A 12,500-nucleotide genomic window follows, 5' to 3' on the forward strand; every position below is an offset into this window, starting at 1 on the left:
TTCCGATCTAGAAAGAGACAGAGACAGTCGATCCGCGTTATGTTAAATATTTCAAGGTTCCCGATTCCACAAAATTATAAAAAGTATACGGCTGTGTAGCGGGGATCAAAACGAGTAATTTCGTGTATAAAGTTTAATTAATCTCCCATTACTTTGCCGGGAAACATCGATTATTCCGATCTAGAAAGAGACAGAGATAGACGATCCGCGTTATGTTAAATATCTCCAGGTTACCGATTCCACAAAATTATAAAAAGTATACGGCTGTGTAGCGGGGATCAAAACGAGTAATTTCATGTATAAAGTTTAATTAAACTCCCAATAGTTTGCCGGGAAACATCGATTATTCCGATCTAGAAAGAGACAGAGACAGTCGATCCGCGTTATGTTAAATATCTCAAGGTTACCGATTCCACAAAATTATAAAAAGTATACGGCTGTGTAGCGGGGATCAAAACGAGTAATTTCATGTATAAAGTTTAATTAAACTCCCAATAGTTTGCCGGGAAACATCGATTATTCCGATCTAGAAAGAGACAGAGACAGTCGATCCGCGTTATGTTAAATATTTCAAGGTTCCCGATTCCACAAAATTATAAAAAGTATACGGCTGTGTAGCGGGGATCAAAACGAGTAATTTCGTGTATAAAGTTTAATTAATATCCCATTACTTTGCCGGGAAACATCAATACTTCGATCGCGCGAGAGAGACAGAGAAACGAACAGACTTTTTTTCGATTTACGGCTAAAATAAATTTTTCTCATTTTATTCAATAACACATTCTTGCTTAGATAACTTTTTTACATAGGGATTAAGCATTTAGAACGATATAATGTTTAAAATAAGGGCACTTTACTCTTGACATTTTACGGTTTTTTCAATTTTCTGAAAAATCCTATCATTAGATTTTTTTAAAAATACGATATTCTTGCTTAACTAACGTTTCTACATAGGGATTAAGCATTTAGAACGAAATCTAATGTCAGAAAATGGCACTTTACTCTTGACATTTTTCGGTTTTTTCAATTTTCTGGAAAATCCTATCATTAGATTTTTTTAAAAATACGATATTCTTGCTTAACTAACGTTTTTACATAGGGATTAAGCATTTAGAACGAAATCTAATGTAGGAAAATGGTACTTTACTCTTGATCGGTACGTTGGGACTTTGAAAATATTCGGGCGTTCCAATCGCTCGTCTGTTGCATCATAGCGCGTCTCGGCGCAATCGACCGATTCGCTCGACCCATTATTTTCGATTTACGGCTAAAATAAATTTTTCTCATTTTATTCAATAACATATTCTTGCTTAGATAACTTTTTTACATAGGGATTAAGCATTTAGAACGATATAATGTTTAAAATAAGGGCACTTTACTCTTGACATTTTACGGTTTTTTCAATTTTATGAAAAATCCTATCATTAGATTTTTTTAAAAATACGATAATCTTGCTTAACTAACGTTTCTACATAGGGATTAAGCATTTAGAACGAAATCTAATGTCAGAAAATGGCACTTTACTCTTGACATTTTTCGGTTTTTTCAATTTTCTGGAAAATCCTATCATTAGATTTTTTTTAAAATACGATATTCTTGCTTAACTAACGTTTTTACATAGGGATTAAGCATTTAGAACGAAATCTAATGTCAGAAAATGGCACTTTACTCTTGACATTTTTCGGTTTTTTCAATTTTCTGGAAAATCCTATCATTAGATTTTTTTTAAAATACGATATTCTTGCTTAACTAACGTTTTTACATAGGGATTAAGCATTTAGAACGAAATCTAATGTAGGAAAATGGTACTTTACTCTTGACCGGTACGTTGGGACTTTGAAAATATTCGGGCGTTCCAATCGCTCGTCTGTTGCATCATAGCGCGTCTCGGCGCAATCGACCGATTCGCTCGACCCATTATTTTCGATTTACGGCTAAAATAAATTTTTCTCATTTTATTCAATAACATATTCTTGCTTAGATAACTTTTTTACATAGGGATTAAGCATTTAGAACGATATAATGTTTAAAATAAGGGCACTTTACTCTTGACATTTTACGGTTTTTTCAATTTTATGAAAAATCCTATCATTAGATTTTTTTAAAAATACGATATTCTTGCTTAACTAACGTTTCTACATAGGGATTAAGCATTTAGAACGAAATCTAATGTCAGAAAATGGCACTTTACTCTTGACATTTTTCGGTTTTTTCAATTTTCTGGAAAATCCTATCATTAGATTTTTTTAAAAATACGATAATCTTGCATAACTAACGTTTCTACATAGGGATTAAGCATTTAGAACGAAATCTAATGTCAGAAAATGGCACTTTACTCTTGACATTTTTCGGTTTTTTCAATTTTCTGGAAAATCCTATCATTAGATTTTTTTTAAAATACGATATTCTTGCTTAACTAACGTTTTTACATAGGGATTAAGCATTTAGAACGAAATCTAATGTAGGAAAATGGTACTTTACTCTTGATCGGTACGTTGGGACTTTGAAAATATTCGGGCGTTCCAATCGCTCGTCTGTTGCATCATAGCGCGTCTCGGCGCAATCGACCGATTCGCTCGACCCATTATTTTCGATTTACGGCTAAAATAAATTTTTCTCATTTTATTCAATAACATATTCTTGCTTAGATAACTTTTTTACATAGGGATTAAGCATTTAGAACGATATAATGTTTAAAATAAGGGCACTTTACTCTTGACATTTTACGGTTTTTTCAATTTTCTGAAAAATCCTATCATTAGATTTTTTTAAAAATACGATAATCTTGCATAACTAACGTTTCTACATAGGGATTAAGCATTTAGAACGAAATCTAATGTCAGAAAATGGCACTTTACTCTTGACATTTTTCGGTTTTTTCAATTTTCTGGAAAATCCTATCATTAGATTTTTTTTAAAATACGATATTCTTGCTTAACTAACGTTTTTACATAGGGATTAAGCATTTAGAACGAAATCTAATGTAGGAAAATGGTACTTTACTCTTGATCGGTACGTTGGGACTTAGAAAATATTCGGGCGTACGCGGCGCGCTCGGCGCTTCGAACAGCTCCGGTGTCCCCATTATTTTCGATTTACGGCTAAAATAAATTCTTCTAATTTTTTTCAATTACATATTCTTGCTTAAATAACTTTTTTACATAGGGATTAAGCATTTAGAACGATACATTGTTTAAAATAATGGCACTTTACTCCTGACATTTTACGGTTTTTTCAATTTTCTGAAAAATCCTATCATTAGATTTTTTTAAAAATACGATATTCTTGCTTAACTAACGTTTCTACATAGGGATTAAGCATTTAGAACGAAATCTAATGTCAGAAAATGGCACTTTACTCTTGACATTTTTCGGTTTTTTCAATTTTCTGGAAAATCCTATCATTAGATTTTTTTTAAAATACGATATTCTTGCTTAACTAACGTTTTTACATAGGGATTAAGCATTTAGAACGAAATCTAATGTAGGAAAATGGTACTTTACTCTTGACCGGTACGTTGGGACTTTGAAAATATTCGGGCGTTCCAATCGCTCGTCTGTTGCATCATAGCGCGTCTCGGCGCAATCGACCGATTCGCTCGACCCATTATTTTCGATTTACGGCTAAAATAAATTTTTCTCATTTTATTCAATAACATATTCTTGCTTAGATAACTTTTTTACATAGGGATTAAGCATTTAGAACGATATAATGTTTAAAATAAGGGCACTTTACTCTTGACATTTTACGGTTTTTTCAATTTTCTGAAAAATCCTATCATTAGATTTTTTTAAAAATACGATAATCTTGCATAACTAACGTTTCTACATAGGGATTAAGCATTTAGAACGAAATCTAATGTCAGAAAATGGCACTTTACTCTTGACATTTTTCGGTTTTTTCAATTTTCTGGAAAATCCTATCATTAGATTTTTTTTAAAATACGATATTCTTGCTTAACTAACGTTTTTACATAGGGATTAAGCATTTAGAACGAAATCTAATGTAGGAAAATGGTACTTTACTCTTGATCGGTACGTTGGGACTTAGAAAATATTCGGGCGTACGCGGCGCGCTCGGCGCTTCGAACAGCTCCGGTGTCCCCATTATTTTCGATTTACGGCTAAAATAAATTCTTCTAATTTTTTTCAATTACATATTCTTGCTTAAATAACTTTTTTACATAGGGATTAAGCATTTAGAACGATACATTGTTTAAAATAATGGCACTTTACTCCTGACATTTTACGGTTTTTTCAATTTTCTGAAAAATCCTATCATTAGATTTTTTTAAAAATACGATATTCTTGCTTAACTAACGTTTCTACATAGGGATTAAGCATTTAGAACGAAATCTAATGTCAGAAAATGGCACTTTACTCTTGACATTTTTCGGTTTTTTCAATTTTCTGGAAAATCCTATCATTAGATTTTTTTTAAAATACGATATTCTTGCTTAACTAACGTTTTTACATAGGGATTAAGCATTTAGAACGAAATCTAATGTAGGAAAATGGTACTTTACTCTTGACCGGTACGTTGGGACTTTGAAAATATTCGGGCGTTCCAATCGCTCGTCTGTTGCATCATAGCGCGTCTCGGCGCAATCGACCGATTCGCTCGACCCATTATTTTCGATTTACGGCTAAAATAAATTTTTCTCATTTTATTCAATAACATATTCTTGCTTAGATAACTTTTTTACATAGGGATTAAGCATTTAGAACGATATAATGTTTAAAATAAGGGCACTTTACTCTTGACATTTTACGGTTTTTTCAATTTTCTGAAAAATCCTATCATTAGATTTTTTTAAAAATACGATAATCTTGCATAACTAACGTTTCTACATAGGGATTAAGCATTTAGAACGAAATCTAATGTCAGAAAATGGCACTTTACTCTTGACATTTTTCGGTTTTTTCAATTTTCTGGAAAATCCTATCATTAGATTTTTTTTAAAATACGATATTCTTGCTTAACTAACGTTTTTACATAGGGATTAAGCATTTAGAACGAAATCTAATGTAGGAAAATGGTACTTTACTCTTGATCGGTACGTTGGGACTTAGAAAATATTCGGGCGTACGCGGCGCGCTCGGCGCTTCGAACAGCTCCGGTGTCCCCATTATTTTCGATTTACGGCTAAAATAAATTCTTCTAATTTTTTTCAATTACATATTCTTGCTTAAATAACTTTTTTACATAGGGATTAAGCATTTAGAACGATACATTGTTTAAAATAATGGCACTTTACTCCTGACATTTTACGGTTTTTTCAATTTTCTGAAAAATCCTATCATTAGATTTTTTTAAAAATACGATATTCTTGCTTAACTAACGTTTCTACATAGGGATTAAGCATTTAGAACGAAATCTAATGTCAGAAAATGGCACTTTACTCTTGACATTTTTCGGTTTTTTCAATTTTCTGGAAAATCCTATCATTAGATTTTTTTTAAAATACGATATTCTTGCTTAACTAACGTTTTTACATAGGGATTAAGCATTTAGAACGAAATCTAATGTAGGAAAATGGTACTTTACTCTTGACCGGTACGTTGGGACTTTGAAAATATTCGGGCGTTCCAATCGCTCGTCTGTTGCATCATAGCGCGTCTCGGCGCAATCGACCGATTCGCTCGACCCATTATTTTCGATTTACGGCTAAAATAAATTTTTCTCATTTTATTCAATAACATATTCTTGCTTAGATAACTTTTTTACATAGGGATTAAGCATTTAGAACGATATAATGTTTAAAATAAGGGCACTTTACTCTTGACATTTTACGGTTTTTTCAATTTTCTGAAAAATCCTATCATTAGATTTTTTTAAAAATACGATAATCTTGCATAACTAACGTTTCTACATAGGGATTAAGCATTTAGAACGAAATCTAATGTCAGAAAATGGCACTTTACTCTTGACATTTTTCGGTTTTTTCAATTTTCTGGAAAATCCTATCATTAGATTTTTTTTAAAATACGATATTCTTGCTTAACTAACGTTTTTACATAGGGATTAAGCATTTAGAACGAAATCTAATGTAGGAAAATGGTACTTTACTCTTGATCGGTACGTTGGGACTTAGAAAATATTCGGGCGTACGCGGCGCGCTCGGCGCTTCGAACAGCTCCGGTGTCCCCATTATTTTCGATTTACGGCTAAAATAAATTTTTCTCATTTTATTCAATAACATATTCTTGCTTAGATAACTTTTTTACATAGGGATTAAGCATTTAGAACGATATAATGTTTAAAATAAGGGCACTTTACTCTTGACATTTTACGGTTTTTTCAATTTTATGAAAAATCCTATCATTAGATTTTTTTAAAAATACGATATTCTTGCTTAACTAACGTTTCTACATAGGGATTAAGCATTTAGAACGAAATCTAATGTCAGAAAATGGCACTTTACTCTTGACATTTTTCGGTTTTTTCAATTTTCTGGAAAATCCTATCATTAGATTTTTTTTAAAATACGATATTCTTGCTTAACTAACGTTTTTACATAGGGATTAAGCATTTAGAACGAAATCTAATGTAGGAAAATGGTACTTTACTCTTGATCGGTACGTTGGGACTTAGAAAATATTCGGGCGTACGCGGCGCGCTCGGCGCTTCGAACAGCTCCGGTGTCCCCATTATTTTCGATTTACGGCTAAAATAAATTCTTCTAATTTTTTTCAATTACATATTCTTGCTTAAATAACTTTTTTACATAGGGATTAAGCATTTAGAACGATACATTGTTTAAAATAATGGCACTTTACTCCTGACATTTTACGGTTTTTTCAATTTTCTGAAAAATCCTATCATTAGATTTTTTTAAAAATACGATATTCTTGCTTAACTAACGTTTCTACATAGGGATTAAGCATTTAGAACGAAATCTAATGTCAGAAAATGGCACTTTACTCTTGACATTTTTCGGTTTTTTCAATTTTCTGGAAAATCCTATCATTAGATTTTTTTTAAAATACGATATTCTTGCTTAACTAACGTTTTTACATAGGGATTAAGCATTTAGAACGAAATCTAATGTAGGAAAATGGTACTTTACTCTTGACCGGTACGTTGGGACTTTGAAAATATTCGGGCGTTCCAATCGCTCGTCTGTTGCATCATAGCGCGTCTCGGCGCAATCGACCGATTCGCTCGACCCATTATTTTCGATTTACGGCTAAAATAAATTTTTCTCATTTTATTCAATAACATATTCTTGCTTAGATAACTTTTTTACATAGGGATTAAGCATTTAGAACGATATAATGTTTAAAATAAGGGCACTTTACTCTTGACATTTTACGGTTTTTTCAATTTTCTGAAAAATCCTATCATTAGATTTTTTTAAAAATACGATAATCTTGCATAACTAACGTTTCTACATAGGGATTAAGCATTTAGAACGAAATCTAATGTCAGAAAATGGCACTTTACTCTTGACATTTTTCGGTTTTTTCAATTTTCTGGAAAATCCTATCATTAGATTTTTTTTAAAATACGATATTCTTGCTTAACTAACGTTTTTACATAGGGATTAAGCATTTAGAACGAAATCTAATGTAGGAAAATGGTACTTTACTCTTGATCGGTACGTTGGGACTTAGAAAATATTCGGGCGTACGCGGCGCGCTCGGCGCTTCGAACAGCTCCGGTGTCCCCATTATTTTCGATTTACGGCTAAAATAAATTTTTCTCATTTTATTCAATAACATATTCTTGCTTAGATAACTTTTTTACATAGGGATTAAGCATTTAGAACGATATAATGTTTAAAATAAGGGCACTTTACTCTTGACATTTTACGGTTTTTTCAATTTTATGAAAAATCCTATCATTAGATTTTTTTAAAAATACGATATTCTTGCTTAACTAACGTTTCTACATAGGGATTAAGCATTTAGAACGAAATCTAATGTCAGAAAATGGCACTTTACTCTTGACATTTTTCGGTTTTTTCAATTTTCTGGAAAATCCTATCATTAGATTTTTTTAAAAATACGATATTCTTGCTTAACTAACGTTTTTACATAGGGATTAAGCATTTAGAACGAAATCTAATGTAGGAAAATGGTACTTTACTCTTGATCGGTACGTTGGGACTTAGAAAATATTCGGCCGTACGCGGCGCGTCTCGGCGCTTCGAACAGCTCCGGTGTCCCCATTATTTTCGATTTACGGCTAAAATAAATTTTTCTAATTTTTTTCAATTACATATTCTTGCTTAAATAACTTTTTTACATAGGGATTAAGCATTTAGAACGACATGTTGTTTAAAATAATGGTACTTTACTCTTGTAATTTTTCGGTTTTTTTTGATTATTTTGAAAAATAAATTTTTGTAATTTTTTTAAATACGATATTCGTGATCAGTGAACGATTTCACATATGGATTAAGCATTTAGAATCGTGCGGACGCGTTATTAAAAAAGTTTACTCGATGCGATGGGACTTTAAAAAGTTTGTGAAAATTTTCATATTGGGAAAAAATGTGTAATTTTTTGTCTAGTTTACGGTAGTGTAATTTATTTTAATGTTTACTATAAAAATTTTTTTCGTTCGTTCACGCGCTATGTTACAACAGCACGGCCGGGCGGTCTGTTGCCGCAGCGGTTTACACTCATAAGCGCGCGTGCTATTCGGCCGGCGGCGCCGGCGTCCTTGCCGGCCGTTCGGTATCTATAAGAGATACACGGTCCGTGCGAGGCGGACGGAGCAGAGCGGGTTTTGGGCCAATTCTACGATCTCGGTCGAGAAGCTGTCTCAGAGCTCCTTCGGGGCTTCGGTCCTGACTGTTTCGTGCCGTTTACGTTACGGACTTTTCTCCACACAGCGTGGCCACGGGTCGGTGTCTTTGACCGAATGGCCCATATGTGGCAAGCCCTACGGGGTTGGTTACCCGTATGCACTTTGTATGTATACTCGTACTCACTGAGCAATCGACTCTTCTGTCCGAGCGATGGAAAAATTTTTTAAAATGCATCTGTAAGATTTGGAAGCAAATCGTACCAATTGAAAACTGTGGCTAAAATGAATAGCCCAGTGGAGAGAGAAAACTATCAAAAAACTGATTTTTTAAATCAAGAGGTGTCAGAAATCGAAATGCCTAGCGCGAGCGGAAGAACACGCTTTCTCGCCAGTCCAGCATGTGTCCTGTCCGTTCTTCCTCGGCTTGCCGATTTTGCCCAGATCAGAGGTTTCGTGCTTCCGGCGGTCAGAAGATCAGCGTGAGCGTACGCGCTTCCACGACTATGGCATCACCCATGTACTTTTTCCTTTGAATATATTTGAGTACATAAAAAATATTAAAACATATAGAGAGAACTGTGTCTTGGATCTTAAAAATTTGTCAATAGCGATGATATATTATTACTTAACTTGAAGTATTTGTACGTTTTAGCTGGGACGTACATTTATCTTACAAGATGTTAATAGCGAGACTCTTGAAGATAAAATTATCTTGTGATTTTATGAAGGCAAAGATAGAAACGTACGAAGCTGGCGTACGTAGAAAAATGTGATTTTACGATAGAACAAAAATATAATACGTACGTTTTTGGGCGTACGGTAAAATATCTGTATGGTAGAAAAATGAAAGAAATTGAGCGTTAAAGAAGATATGTTACAAGCGCGGAATGTGGCAAAACTTGTACATATTTGAAAGAGAAAAGTGGTGTGTCGACCTGACATATATATATGAAACAGGCGACGATGGAAAAGGATTTAAATTTTGTCCATTTTATATATACATATTGTATAGTTCCCTGGTTGATCCTGCCAGTAGTCATATGCTTGTCTCAAAGATTAAGCCATGCATGTCTCAGTACATGCCGTATTAAGGTGAAACCGCGAATGGCTCATTAAATCAGTTATGGTTTCTTAGATCGTACTAAAATTTACTTGGATAACTGTGGTAATTCTAGAGCTAATACATGCAAAACAGAGTTCCGACCAGAGATGGTAGGAACGCTTTTATTAGATCAAAACCAATCGGTGGCGGGTGTTTACACTCGTCCATCGTTTGCTTTGGTGACTCTGAATAACTTTGTGCTGATCGCATGGTCTTATAGCACCGGCGACGCATCTTTCAAATGTCTGCCTTATCAACTGTCGATGGTAGGTTCTGCGCCTACCATGGTTGTAACGGGTAACGGGGAATCAGGGTTCGATTCCGGAGAGGGAGCCTGAGAAACGGCTACCACATCCAAGGAAGGCAGCAGGCGCGCAAATTACCCACTCCCGGCACGGGGAGGTAGTGACGAAAAATAACGATACGGGACTCATCCGAGGCCCCGTAATCGGAATGAGTACACTTTAAATCCTTTAACGAGGATCCATTGGAGGGCAAGTCTGGTGCCAGCAGCCGCGGTAATTCCAGCTCCAATAGCGTATATTAAAGTTGTTGCGGTTAAAAAGCTCGTAGTTGAATCTGTGTGTCACAGTGTCGGTTCATCGCTCGCGGTGTTTAACTGGCATTATGTGGTACGTCCTACCGGTGGGCTTTGCTCTTCACGGGGCGGTCCAACTAATATCCCATCGCGGTGCTCTTCACTGAGTGTCGAGGTGGGCCGGTACGTTTACTTTGAACAAATTAGAGTGCTCAAAGCAGGCTACCTTCGCCTGAATACTGTGTGCATGGAATAATGGAATAGGACCTCGGTTCTATTTTGTTGGTTTTCGGAACCCCGAGGTAATGATTAATAGGGACAGATGGGGGCATTCGTATTGCGACGTTAGAGGTGAAATTCTTGGATCGTCGCAAGACGGACAGAAGCGAAAGCATTTGCCAAAAATGTTTTCATTAATCAAGAACGAAAGTTAGAGGTTCGAAGGCGATCAGATACCGCCCTAGTTCTAACCATAAACGATGCCAGCTAGCGATCCGCCGAAGTTCCTACGATGACTCGGCGGGCAGCTTCCGGGAAACCAAAGCTTTTGGGTTCCGGGGGAAGTATGGTTGCAAAGCTGAAACTTAAAGGAATTGACGGAAGGGCACCACCAGGAGTGGAGCCTGCGGCTTAATTTGACTCAACACGGGAAACCTCACCAGGCCCGGACACCGGAAGGATTGACAGATTGATAGCTCTTTCTTGATTCGGTGGGTGGTGGTGCATGGCCGTTCTTAGTTGGTGGAGCGATTTGTCTGGTTAATTCCGATAACGAACGAGACTCTAGCCTGCTAAATAGACGTAATTATGGTATCTCGAAGGCTCTCGGCTTCTGCCGGTGGGGTTTTTACTACCAACGTACAAACAAATCTTCTTAGAGGGACAGGCGGCTTCTAGCCGCACGAGATTGAGCAATAACAGGTCTGTGATGCCCTTAGATGTTCTGGGCCGCACGCGCGCTACACTGAAGGAATCAGCGTGTGTTCCCTGGCCGAAAGGCCCGGGTAACCCGCTGAACCTCCTTCGTGCTAGGGATTGGGGCTTGCAATTATTCCCCATGAACGAGGAATTCCCAGTAAGCGCGAGTCATAAGCTCGCGTTGATTACGTCCCTGCCCTTTGTACACACCGCCCGTCGCTACTACCGATTGAATGATTTAGTGAGGTCTTCGGACTGGTGCGCGGCAATGTTTCGGCATTGCCGATGATGCCGGGAAGATGACCAAACTTGATTATTTAGAGGAAGTAAAAGTCGTAACAAGGTTTCCGTAGGTGAACCTGCGGAAGGATCATTACAATGTTCCAATATATCTCAAAGAGAGAGGAGAGGAGGAGAGAAAATGAATTCGATTAGTTTGTGGATAAGAATTCATATAAAAAAAAAAGATATTGTTGAGCCCGCCAGATCATTCGTGCGTGATTTACACGGCCAGACGTGTGTACTACACGTATTAGGCCTTTGATCTGCGTTGCGTAGGCCACAACAAATCTTTCAAAGAGAGAGAGATATATGTGTTGTTGGGGTTTGTGATTATGAAGGTGCCCCAACGCACAAAAATATATAAAAATGTACAAAGTTGGGATGTGGTGTGGTGGAGAAGAGTTGGGCCCGACCAGATCATTCGTGCGTGATTTACACGGCAGACGTGTGTACTACACGTATTAGGCCTTTGATCTGCGTTGCGTAGGCCATCTTCCTTCCAAGACACACACGTGTTGGGGTTTGTGTGATTTTATGATAGTGCCTCAACACGGAAAAATAAGCGTACGAGAAGAGTTGGGCCCGACCAGATCATTCGTGCGTGATTTATACACGGCCAGACGCGTATTATATTACACGTATTAGGCCTTTGATCTGCGTTGCGTAGGCCATCTTCTCGATAGAGAGAAAGCCAATGTATTCTTTTTTCTTTCTTTACACACACACACACAGTTGTAGTAGGACAGGGAGGGATGCGAGCGTGCTAATCACGCTTCCTCAAGTCTTCGCTGTGGTGTAAAAAAAAAAAAGAAAAAAAGGAATCGTTGGGAAAGTCCAAAGGACGAAAATATCGGGCAGTCTGAAGATAACTTAATGCTCGTTTACATTGGTATCAAGAGAGAC

The 12,500-nt window shown here is 36.3% G+C and overlaps 1 non-coding gene across 1 annotated transcript; it reads left to right on the top strand.

Annotated features, from left to right (window-relative positions):
• The first annotated feature begins 9,770 nt into the window (after positions 1 to 9,770).
• On the top strand, positions 9,771 to 11,691 carry LOC143261280 (small subunit ribosomal RNA). The gene has a single exon (XR_013035442.1). It is a non-coding gene; the product is annotated as a small subunit ribosomal RNA (ribosomal RNA).
• Positions 11,692 to 12,500: the final 809 nt, after the last annotated feature.

The sequence above is a fragment of the Megalopta genalis genome, unplaced genomic scaffold, assembly GCF_051020955.1.
Source record: "Megalopta genalis isolate 19385.01 unplaced genomic scaffold, iyMegGena1_principal scaffold0046, whole genome shotgun sequence".
Classification (NCBI taxonomy): domain Eukaryota; kingdom Metazoa; phylum Arthropoda; class Insecta; order Hymenoptera; family Halictidae; genus Megalopta; species Megalopta genalis.